Here is a 10,931-nt window from a genome sequence, read left to right as displayed (position 1 = left end):
GAAGAGTTCACATTAAACTAAAGTTTCAAGCTTTTGTGGGTTGCATGATTGGCATGAGCTGGAGCCATGTAGCAGCTGCTCCCTTTATCAGAGAAACCCATTATCTGCATTTACCACTTGTGCTTCAGTGTTAACATCAAAACATGGAGATCATACTATACCTCTCTCACACAGTTGTTATGATAAGCAAAGGAGCTGATTTGGGTAAAACACTTAGAACCTGGCATTTAATAAGTATCACAATCTCCACTCAGCCCAATTATTTTTCTGTGAGGTACACAGCTTATACAGGTTTGCATTTGTGACCCTTGATGTAGACCATGCAAATGATCATAGACATGGAAGTTTCTGGAAAGTGCAGGGGCCGGAGGATCCTCAGCACCTTCATACCAAGAAGAACTGGTGCCATGGAATTTAAGATCTGGGGAGGACCAGGATAGTCTGCTGGGGAAAATAATGCAGAGGCCAAATCTGTAACACAATATAAACTTCACACTTTTTTCTGTAAACTGTAGTGTGTGTTTGCCAGGAGTAACATCCTTAGAAACCATCAAACAATTTTGGGATTGTTTAAGAGGAAGCAAATAAAAAGTTCAAGAGGAGATGTGCTCCAAAAAATGCTCTAGCTGGAACAATCATGTGGTATCAGTCCAAATTATTCCACTTGGCACCAAAGATTGGTACATTTTACTATGCTAGGTGTTTGGACTGGTCTTTCCAGAGCCACCTTCCACCCTTCTCCACCTACCTGGCCCTGGGACCCTGACCTATGTGGACACTCCCTCCAACTCCCTCCCTCAGGGCCCAGCTGGTTACAGCAATGAGGGGCATTGGTGGAGCTCAGAGAATGAGGAAAGGCAAGGATGACCATGGCTGTATCTCCCTACTAGTGCCAGGAAGCCCTTTCCAAGCAGCTACTTTGCCTGAGCTGCAGTACTTACTCTCTTGCCTTTGTCCCTTCAGGCAGGCAGAGGTATGGATGCTTAATGTCACCAGCACAAGGATATGACCCCTCCTTCAGTGATTTCTCTAAAGCTCACTGCCAAATTTGAGAACAATCCCTTTATTAAAATTCAATCATTTCCATTTCAAGGTGCCATTGCTTTCATACTAGGACCTTGACTGCTAAACTTACCCACTTTATAGCATCCATTACCACCTGTGTGTTTAAGAATAGGCCCTCCAAAGCTTTCTGAGCTGTGTCTTTATTGGTAAGTTACTGAATTTCATCCCATCATTATACTCTAAGCAATGCCCAGTCAATTGTAACTGGTAAATTAAGCAATGTGTTAATCAAAATATTTAATGTGGCAGAGTGGTGAAATTTAAAAAGTAATAATATTAATCTATATGATCTTTTGCCTACTATTACCTTGAAGTAATAGAGGAAATGCCTGAGTGCGTGTGCTCCTAAACTGCCTTGGCACAGGAGTGCACAGTGTCCTCCCCTTTGCCCCAGCCAGGCAACACATATACAGTACTTGGGTTCTCAAACACATGGGAGAATTTCAAGAAAATTGAAGGTGACAGGAAAATGTATGTAGAAGGAGAGAACAATCTTGTTAATGAAAGAGTAGAGTTGCTTGTCCACTATGGGAGCCACAGGCCGTGTGTAAATATGGCTATTCAAATCTGGCTGGTCCAAACTGAGATGTGTACAATGGCGGTGTACAATGCACACTGGATTTCAAAAACTTACTATTATAATGCAAAATATTGTATTAATAATGTTGTAAATATTGATTGTTTACATGTTGATATAAGCTTTTGCTATATTGAATTAAATGCAATATCATCAATATTTTTTGAAAGGTAATAGTAAATTACAAAGAATGATTCTGTGCCCCTCTAATTCTCCCGAAGTCCTCAGTGCTTTACTGTCTGTCTCTCATTTGTTTGTTTGTTTGAGAGACAGGGTCTTGCTATATAGTCTAGGTTGGCCTCAAACTCAACATCTTCCTGCCTCAGCCTCTGAAGTACTGCAATTACAAGCATGCGCCACCACACCCTCCACCTCTGGACTTTATAGACTAAGCAAGACCGGAGGGTGAACACTTAAACTTGGCACTTCACTGACAGACAGTGTTCTCTGACATGACCCACACATGAAACTCTTTTGTAAGCTGAGCCCTGGTGGAAAAGAGGTTCTGTGTGGCCCAGCAGTTAGCCAGGACCACTCGTCCTTTCTTTGAGATATACACACAATTCTTTACCACACTGCATGCCCATGGAGAAGGAAATTGTGTGCCTCTCTTCCTCCATTTTCTTATATTATCTCGCTTCTCACTTTCTATAACTCTTCTCTCCCATGTGTTTCACAATGATCCACAAGTGGTCCATATCTCCTTTTCTTTGATCTTTCTTTCATCCTCTCATGCATTGTACCTAAATGTAGCAGACTTTACCTAAAGTAAAAGGGGAAAGAGAAATTCCTTTCATTGTAAGGCACGGGATTTTCCACTGACCACCTTTCTTGACAATCTACTGCCTTCCTCATTCCTTGGAACCCCTTCTCATCCCTAAGTTCCTTTCATTTCTTTAGCAACTTATTTATTATGCTATGTCTTTCAAACCATGTCTTAAGAGTCTCATCATCTACCCCTAGAGGAGTCTATGAAATACTATTCCTAAACAAAGCCATTTCTTTCCAAAACACTCAACTAGAACTTCCAACTAGTTGTGTGATCTCTGCGTTACAACATCTCCATGTTTAAAAAGTTTTAAAGTGCCACTGACTTTATTGTGAATACTAAGTGAGACAATACAAAAGAAGAGTACAGATCAGGGCCTTAGATGTAATAAGTCTTTAGTATTTTAATTAAGAGGAACCATGATGTTTGCTATCAAAATAACATCAACTTTCATCCCACTGCAGGAACAACTGTCACGATATGACAATGATCTCAGTTGTTGTCAGTGAGGAGTCCTGGCAGGAGTCTGAGGGAAGAGAAACCTGTATATTCTCCAGGCACTCTTCCTAAGGTCACCTGGACCTTGCTCTACTCTTTCATAGAAGATTGCTGCTCCTGCCAAGGAGGCTGACTCTACTAGAATCTTTCTTCTTTTGAGTTTTGTAGGTTTTCCTTTACCTCACTTCGCTGGCCCAGGGATGGAGGGAGCTTGTGCTCCTATACTATCCCTTGTGGCTCTAAGTCTCCTGGCCACTTCTTTATAATTAGTCCCTCCTAGAATTGTCCTCATTTGGATGTGCCACCTGTGTACTTTTGGGTTTTCAATAGCATCTGGTTGCAGATGGAGATTATGTTCATCACAGGGACAGCAGGCCTAAGTTCCAGGGGATGAACCATGATTGGACTAAACAGTTCTTGATGCTCTCAATCTTTCTTGCTAATGGTTGGTCTAGGCCCTAGATTTCATGAATTCTGATACATGTATGCAGAGGTCTGCTAGAGGAATCCTCCTTTTGAGTATAAAGACAGAGCTTCATGACAAAAAGAAATTTGTCCCCATTCGTTCCCTCCTGTCATTGATACTGGTATGAGTAAAATATGCCTGGGGGGTATAAGAACCACTATGTGACCATGAGGTGAGCAAAAAAATATTAAACAAAGAAACAAACAAACCCTGTTAGGTTCAGCCAAGAAACAAAGTATGTATGTGTATATGTACAGGAGTCCTATAAGGTAGGTCATTAGTGGAATTTCACAGACACTGGATAACATCTGTGCCCTAGTTTCACTTTCCCATAACTGGGGAAAATACCCAACATGCATCACTTAAAGGAGGAGAGGATTATTTTGCTTCAAAGTTTTAGTCCATAGTTTGCTGGCTCCAAGACAGAAACAACATGGCAGAAGGGCATGGCTGAGGTAAAGGTATTTAACCCATGGCACCCTAGGAGAAGAGAGTAAAGGGAGAAGCAGGGGAGCCAGATACACCCTTCCCAGTCAAGTCACCAGTGACCTGCCTCTTCTGAACTGGTCCCACCTCCTAATAGCACATTTAGCTATGAACTCATCAGCAGATTAATCCACTGATGAGTATAGCACCCCCATGATCTAGTCACATTTCAAAACATATGAGAATTTAGGGACAAATTTTAAATCTAAACCAAAAGAACCCCAAACCATCTAATTTGGATTACTCACTAGGTGAGATGATTTAACTCCCTATTGCATATGTCATGGAGAGTCAGCAAAGCCCATTCCTACCCAGTAGAATGAGGTGGAAGTTTGATAATAAGTGTGGCATATAACATTCTCCAGTCAGGTTGAAATGTAGGAGGAGTGGGGAAAAACTGAATAAAGTGAAGGAGGCTGTATTGTAACTTGCCTTGGCTCTTCCATCATGAGAAGTACATGCTGAGCCCTTCGCCGTCCACAAGATGTATGCAGCACAGTGGAATATCTGGCTTCACTGCAACAGAAGCTTCTCTGTGTTCAGGATCTGATGTTCACCACCAGGCCATTCAAATGAGTCCTTATTCAACATTTCTAAAGTTTCTTGTCTTGGTTCTTAATTTCCCTCATCAAGGCCTTCCAGAATCTCACCAGACATAAACTTCCACTAACTGCCTTTGCTAGTCTCTTGGATCCTTAGTCTGTTCTTTTGGGGATTCTAGTTACCAATTACCTCTGAAAAAGAACAGTCCTTCTCTAAGGGCAAGATGACCAATATTAAAGTACTGTTATGGGTTGTGTTCTAGATGTCCCCCCAAAGCCTCATGCTGTCATAGGTGGGGCTTTTTCAGAGGTGGATGAATGTAATGTGTGCTGCTGGGAAATAAGGGTGGGTGATTACTAAATCAATCCACTGATGGGTGTGGCACCACCCTATTCCCAGTAACCTGGATACAATATAAGGGACAGAAAGAGGCTTGTCTTGGCCCTTTCTTGGTTGCTTTTGCTGTCTTCTGCCTGCCATGAACTGTTTTATCCTCTTCAGTGCTCCTCTGCCAAGCCATGTGGCCTTGGAGCCAGCTGGTTATGAGCTGAAACCTCTATAAACTGTGAGCTAAATGAACCTTTCCTCCTCTAACTTTGGGTGTTGGGTATTTTGTCCCAGCAATGAGAGAAAAGTAAGACAAGTACCTACTTGTAACATTTTCCATCTAAAATTTCCCTGAAAGGAAATTTGGGAAATAATTTGGGAAAACTCATGGGCTTTTGGGAATTGATTGAATGCTGAGGACATTAACTTCATCAGCGGACTCTCTGGTGAGATGATAATTTGATGACATTATTGGGATGTGATGCAAACAGGAGTTGAGGTCTAGCAGAAGGGAGTGGATCATGAGAGTGTGATGTTGGAGACAATATCTAGTCCCTCAGTGCTTCCTCTTTAGCTCTTTATTCTTCTGTCTACTTCTCAGCTGCCACAAGGTGAGCAGCTTTGACCTGTCACACTCTTCCACTATGATTTTCTGTCTCACCACAGGCCCACTGTTTTGGAACCCTAGAAACCATGAGGAAAAAATAAATCTTTCTTCCTTTAAGTTGAAGTTCCCAGGCATTCTGTCAAAACAGAAAGCTACCCAACATACTACTCAAACCAGGAGCTTCCATAATGTTCTATGCAGACTATTTCTAATCCTAATGTGCCTCTAAGGAATGAACTACAATTATCCCCCAATTATCAGAAAAGTACTGATATTTTTAGAAGTAAAATGACTTGAGCATAAATCCATTTGTTCTTCCTGCACATAAAATTCTAAGCATAGCTTTCTTCACATAATTTGGACACTCAAACCTCTGCTGTGTTTTCCATGCTCCTAACTTCTTCCTTGATCTCTGTCTGCCTTTCATTGACTCTTACAATCCTCAGCACTGATCACACTCTTCCTGGGGCAGAATTTTGATTTAACTTTCAGGCTTCATTCTGAAGCTTTGGATGCCAACAGGCAAACAGATTCTTTTACAAAATAATAGACTTCATATACTTGAATGAGCTTGACATTTACTCTGAATGAGAAGTATTGCCTAATTTACATTTTTGGTCTTTGAGTTTTTAAAAATTTGCTTCTATCTTAATTTATATTGATGAAATAACCAAGATGATAAGACATTACTGCTGAAGAGAGATTAAATAATCAATGTATACTCCCTTTGGGTGTAAGGGTAGTGTAGACAAAGGGATTATGAGACAAATGAGATTCACAACTGTCACAGGGCTTGTTAGATACACCCCAAGGATGAATGGCTGGCTCCAGCAGGGTTCTAGCAAAGAGCAAAATGAGAAATCAGATAACTCCATGCCACTCAAGAGGGCTTCTTCCTGGTGTCCAAAGATCTAGTATCTTTGTTTTCCTACTACTCTGGGCAATGTGATTGTATGACTTTATGGGGAAACAGGCAATAAAGTTTTGATAATGTCATCTGATTCACTTACTATAATAGGATTAAAAATGATGGTCCTAGTCTTTTAAAAGTATGGCTTTTATAGATTTGTTAAATATGCTAAGCACACATCCTTAGCAAGACCAATACCTTAGAAGACTTTGTAGAACTGGCATATGGCAGACCACTGCAAATGTAATAGATAATGAAAAATCCTTTATCATGCATTCAGCATTCCTATATTCTACCATGTTATAAACAACTTGATGCTCTAATTTATTTAATGCCCGACTCCATAGGGAGACACTTTCTCTTGCATTGGTGAAGTCACTGAGACATAGCAAAGGTTAGTGCTTTGCTCCAGGTCAGCATGTAGGTAGCAATAGACCACAGGTTCCAATTTCATTCACCCCATTCCAGAGCTCACACAGTTAAACACTAACACGCGGAGTTTCTTTTACTAGCAATAAAAGTTCTTTGTGACCTAATATAGACTCTGTGCAAATAGACGTGCTAAGTTATCTAAATAGAGGTTTTTGTTGGATTTCAAGGTTTGGAATCAAGCCAAAGAATGGACAACCCAGTATCTTTGTGCTTTAGGGAACTTAGATGGGCAGGGAGCTCATTTCATAATAAATCTTCCCCTCTATCAAATTAAGAGTGATTTACATTTATGTCATATTCTTGATAAATCTTCATTTTCAAAAATCATGTCATAACTCATAACAAAGTATAGTTCAAAAGGAGGAAATGGCGTTTTAATTATTTGTTAACTTGTGCTTTTCCAAACTTTATCTGACAATCACAATGTAGTCTTCCTTTCTTCCAGAAATTCTAACAAATAATAATTGTCCTCTTTAGAGAGAAATATTTTGAAATGGTAAATATGCTTACTTGTAGTTTATAATTAGAAAGCTTGGCAACATTGCACAGAGTTAAACATATCTAAGATTTGAAAACAGAAAACTTAAAAATTTTTAGAAAAATAGTAATGTATCAATTATCTTTTGTCTGTAACAAACCTCCCTAAACTTTGCAGCTTAGAACAATAAACAGTTATTTAGCTGTGAGTGGTAGTTTAGGTTGGGTTCAGCTGAGTATTTCTTCTGCTACTCTCTGTTGGTCTCACTTGTGTACCTATCAAGCAGCTGGAATTATGACAGCCTCAGTTTAGATAGCTAGAATGACCACCACTGCTCTTCATACAATCTCTCATCCTTTAGAAGACTGGGCTGGGCTTGTTCTCCTGGTGGTCACAGAGTAGAAGAAAAGGCAACTCCCAATGTGTAAGCACCTTACTAGGGTATATTTGAGTCACATTAGTTAATCTATTTGCCAAACGAAGTCACATAGCCATGCCTATAAGTGGAGCATGCTCATCTTCACATGTGACTATAAAAAGGAGAGAAAAAAATTGGAGCTCAAAGCAATAATCTACCATAAGATATCAATCCAAAGACATATAAAGTTGTCAGCAATAAAAATCCTAAAATGAAAACTATTTTTGATTATATAAAGGCAAATAATATTAAGTAATTATATAGGACCAATTTATGCCAGAAAAACCAATGTTTGCTGTAGGGAACCATCTGATAAGTTTGAATTTTTAAAGACAAATTATAGAATATCATTATTAAAAATAAATGAAATATGAGATATATCAGTGAAAATGGAGTTCAAAAAGTTAAAAATTAAATTGAAGTCTAAAGAGTGCATCAGAATAATTGACAGTATTGGGTAGACTTTGTATTATTTTGTTGTTCCTCATATGTATTCTGATTAAAGAAAGAAAGAAAGAGGAGAGGCAAAGACTCAGGGAAGATGGCATGTTAGCAAATGGTAAGGAAAAGCAAAATTGATCCTTTCTTGATATGCTTCCATTTTCCCCATTAAAAAGAAATACCTTTAACCTGGAAAGGTTGAAATATATTCAATTAAGTAAAAGCCAAACCTCTAGTTACTGAGAACTTAAGTTAATTTAGTGCTCAGGGATCTAGATAAGATAGTGACATCAGCTTCAGATTTGATGTAGAATATTTAGCATGCATAAATATGTGTGGAAAAAATTTGTATAATGTTAATGATATCCATTTATATAGCTAATATCTAAAAGGGTTTTGGTATTTATATGGTTGATTTACATCATCTATCTGTCTATCTATCTATCCATCTATCTCTGTGTATCACCTATCTATTTTTGCAATACTGGGGATTGAATTCAGGGTCTCTACACTGAGCTACATCCCCAGCCCTTTTCCTTCCTCTTCCCTTCCCTTCCCTTCCCTTCCCCTCTGCTCCCATGCCATCCCCTCCCTTCCTCTCCTTACTTCTCTCCTTCCATCTCTTCCTTCTCCTCCTCTTTCTCTTCCTCCTCCTCCTTCTTTTCCTTCTTTCTTGTCCTTCTTCTTCCTCTCCTTCCTCTTCTTCTTTCTTCTCCTTCTCCTTCTTCTTTTCTCCCCCCACCCTCTGTAAAGCTTGTGATTCTCCTGCCTCAGCCTCTCAGAGTGCAGGGATAACAAGTGTGCACCACCACACCCATATGTAGTAGTTTAATTTCAAAATTTTTATACTACCAAGCTTAATAACAATGTTTCCTTGATTTTTAGGAGGATCATTGATTCTTACTCACTTTTTAAAATAACTACATATTGTTGAATATTCATTCAGTGCTAAGCAATAGGTATAATGAATGCCAATCCAAGAATACACCTGTTTAGATAGGGAGACAGAAAATAAAGCAAGGCATTATATTCCCCATGAAATCATGCTAAAAGGAAGACATAGCAGCTGGAAAGATGAGTGGGATTTGGCAAAGTGTGAGTATGTAGGCCAAAGGTAGAAGGATAGGACAACTGTAATGTACACAGAGAAAGCAGCATATGAACAGATGTAGATTACAAAGAGAGCTCAGATGTCTCAACATGGCTAGACATTAGGGTTAGGAAAGGAATCCATGGGGGACATAACAAAATTATACTTTCCTAAAGGCAGCAGGTTAATAAAATGAAAAACATTATTTGATATTTTCATATTTATTTCAAGGGCAAAATGGAACTATATTATATGATAATTTGTATTGCATGATTATTTCTGGGGTTTAATTGTGTTCATAACTAAAAGGTGATTAAACCACTCACTAGAAAAGAAGATAAGACTTACTGGAACCCCTCATGGGTCTGCAAAGACATGTTCATAATTCTTTCTGCTAAAATTACAGGTAAAATGATTGGAAGCAGGAGCCAACATAGCTACTTGCTTTTGATAATGAATTTGACAAAGGCTATGTAATATCTTAGTAGCCAAGATGAACGCTAGGAAATCATATAATTAGGTACATGTATTGTGATTAGATAATTCACATATTAGGATCAAGTTAGAACCATGTTGATATCTATATTATTTCTTTTCCTTTCATTTATTTCAATCAATAATTTAGATGAAAACCTATAATTATGCAACACTTAGGTCTGCAATTAATAGCTAATACATGGAAAAAGGAATCTAGTTTCAAAGAATCCTTGTTACACTAAATAATAAGCTAAAATCTGAGAAAATAGTCCACACATTGGTTAAAATATTTAACATGCCAACTAAATGAAACATAGGGATCACTTTTTGGATCCCGATTTAAATAAACCAATTTTGAAAAAAATCAAAAATGAGAAAATTGAATAAATGCAAGGCATTAAATAATATTAACAAAATATTATCCATTCTTCTTAGAAATCATAACAGACTCTTGGTTACATTATTTTTTTCAATTTTTACTTTTTATGAATACATACTTGCAGTATATAATGACTACATTTCTTGTGCGATGTTAGTACATGTATATAGCACATCTTAATTATTTTTTCATCCACCTTCCCTCCTTATTCCTCCACCTGTTGGTCCTCTTCCCTTTTTCAAAAGATCCATAGCCCTATTTCCTATTATATATTGTTTATTTTGTTCTTTATTAATGTTATGGATATCTCATATAAGAGAAAACTTACAAAATTTAATCTGTGTCTGCTTTATTTCAGTTAAGATCATGGCCACAAAGTACATGAATTTTCCTACAAATGAGTCAAGTGTATCACTTTTTACTGCTTAGTAGTACTGTATTGTGTATAAATACCAGTTCTTAGGAAAGAATTGATGAATTGAAGAGCTGATAGTTTTTAAAAAATTAACAAAATAAATAAACCCTTAGCCAATCTTACTAAAATAAAAGGGTGGGGGGAGATTCAAATCAAGACAACCAGGAATGAAAAAGGCAAAATTACAATGAGTGCTGCCAATATCCAGAAGATTATTAGTACTTTGACAACCATATCTCAATAAATTGGAGAATATGGAAGAAATAGATTCCCAGATTCACATGTATTACCAAAAATGAATCAAAAATATATAAAAATCATGATGAATCCAGTAAGATGTCATGAAGTTGAAGCAGTATAAAAAAACCTACCAACTTAAAAAAAAAAAGAAAGAAAGAAAAAGCTAAATCTTGGTTGATTCTCCGCTGAATTCTGGAAGATCTTCAGGGAAGATCTAGTGCTAATACTCCTCAAATTACTTACTGAAATTCAAAGTGAATGAGTACTCCCAAAGTCTTTACTCAATAATCAAATTCAGTAGGGTAGGAGGATA

This window comes from Heterocephalus glaber, unplaced genomic scaffold (assembly GCF_053883595.1).
Source record: "Heterocephalus glaber isolate CG9 unplaced genomic scaffold, H.glaber_assembly_v1.0 deba00001472, whole genome shotgun sequence".
Lineage (NCBI taxonomy): Eukaryota > Metazoa > Chordata > Mammalia > Rodentia > Bathyergidae > Heterocephalus > Heterocephalus glaber.
Note: the sequence above shows the minus strand (reverse complement) of the source record.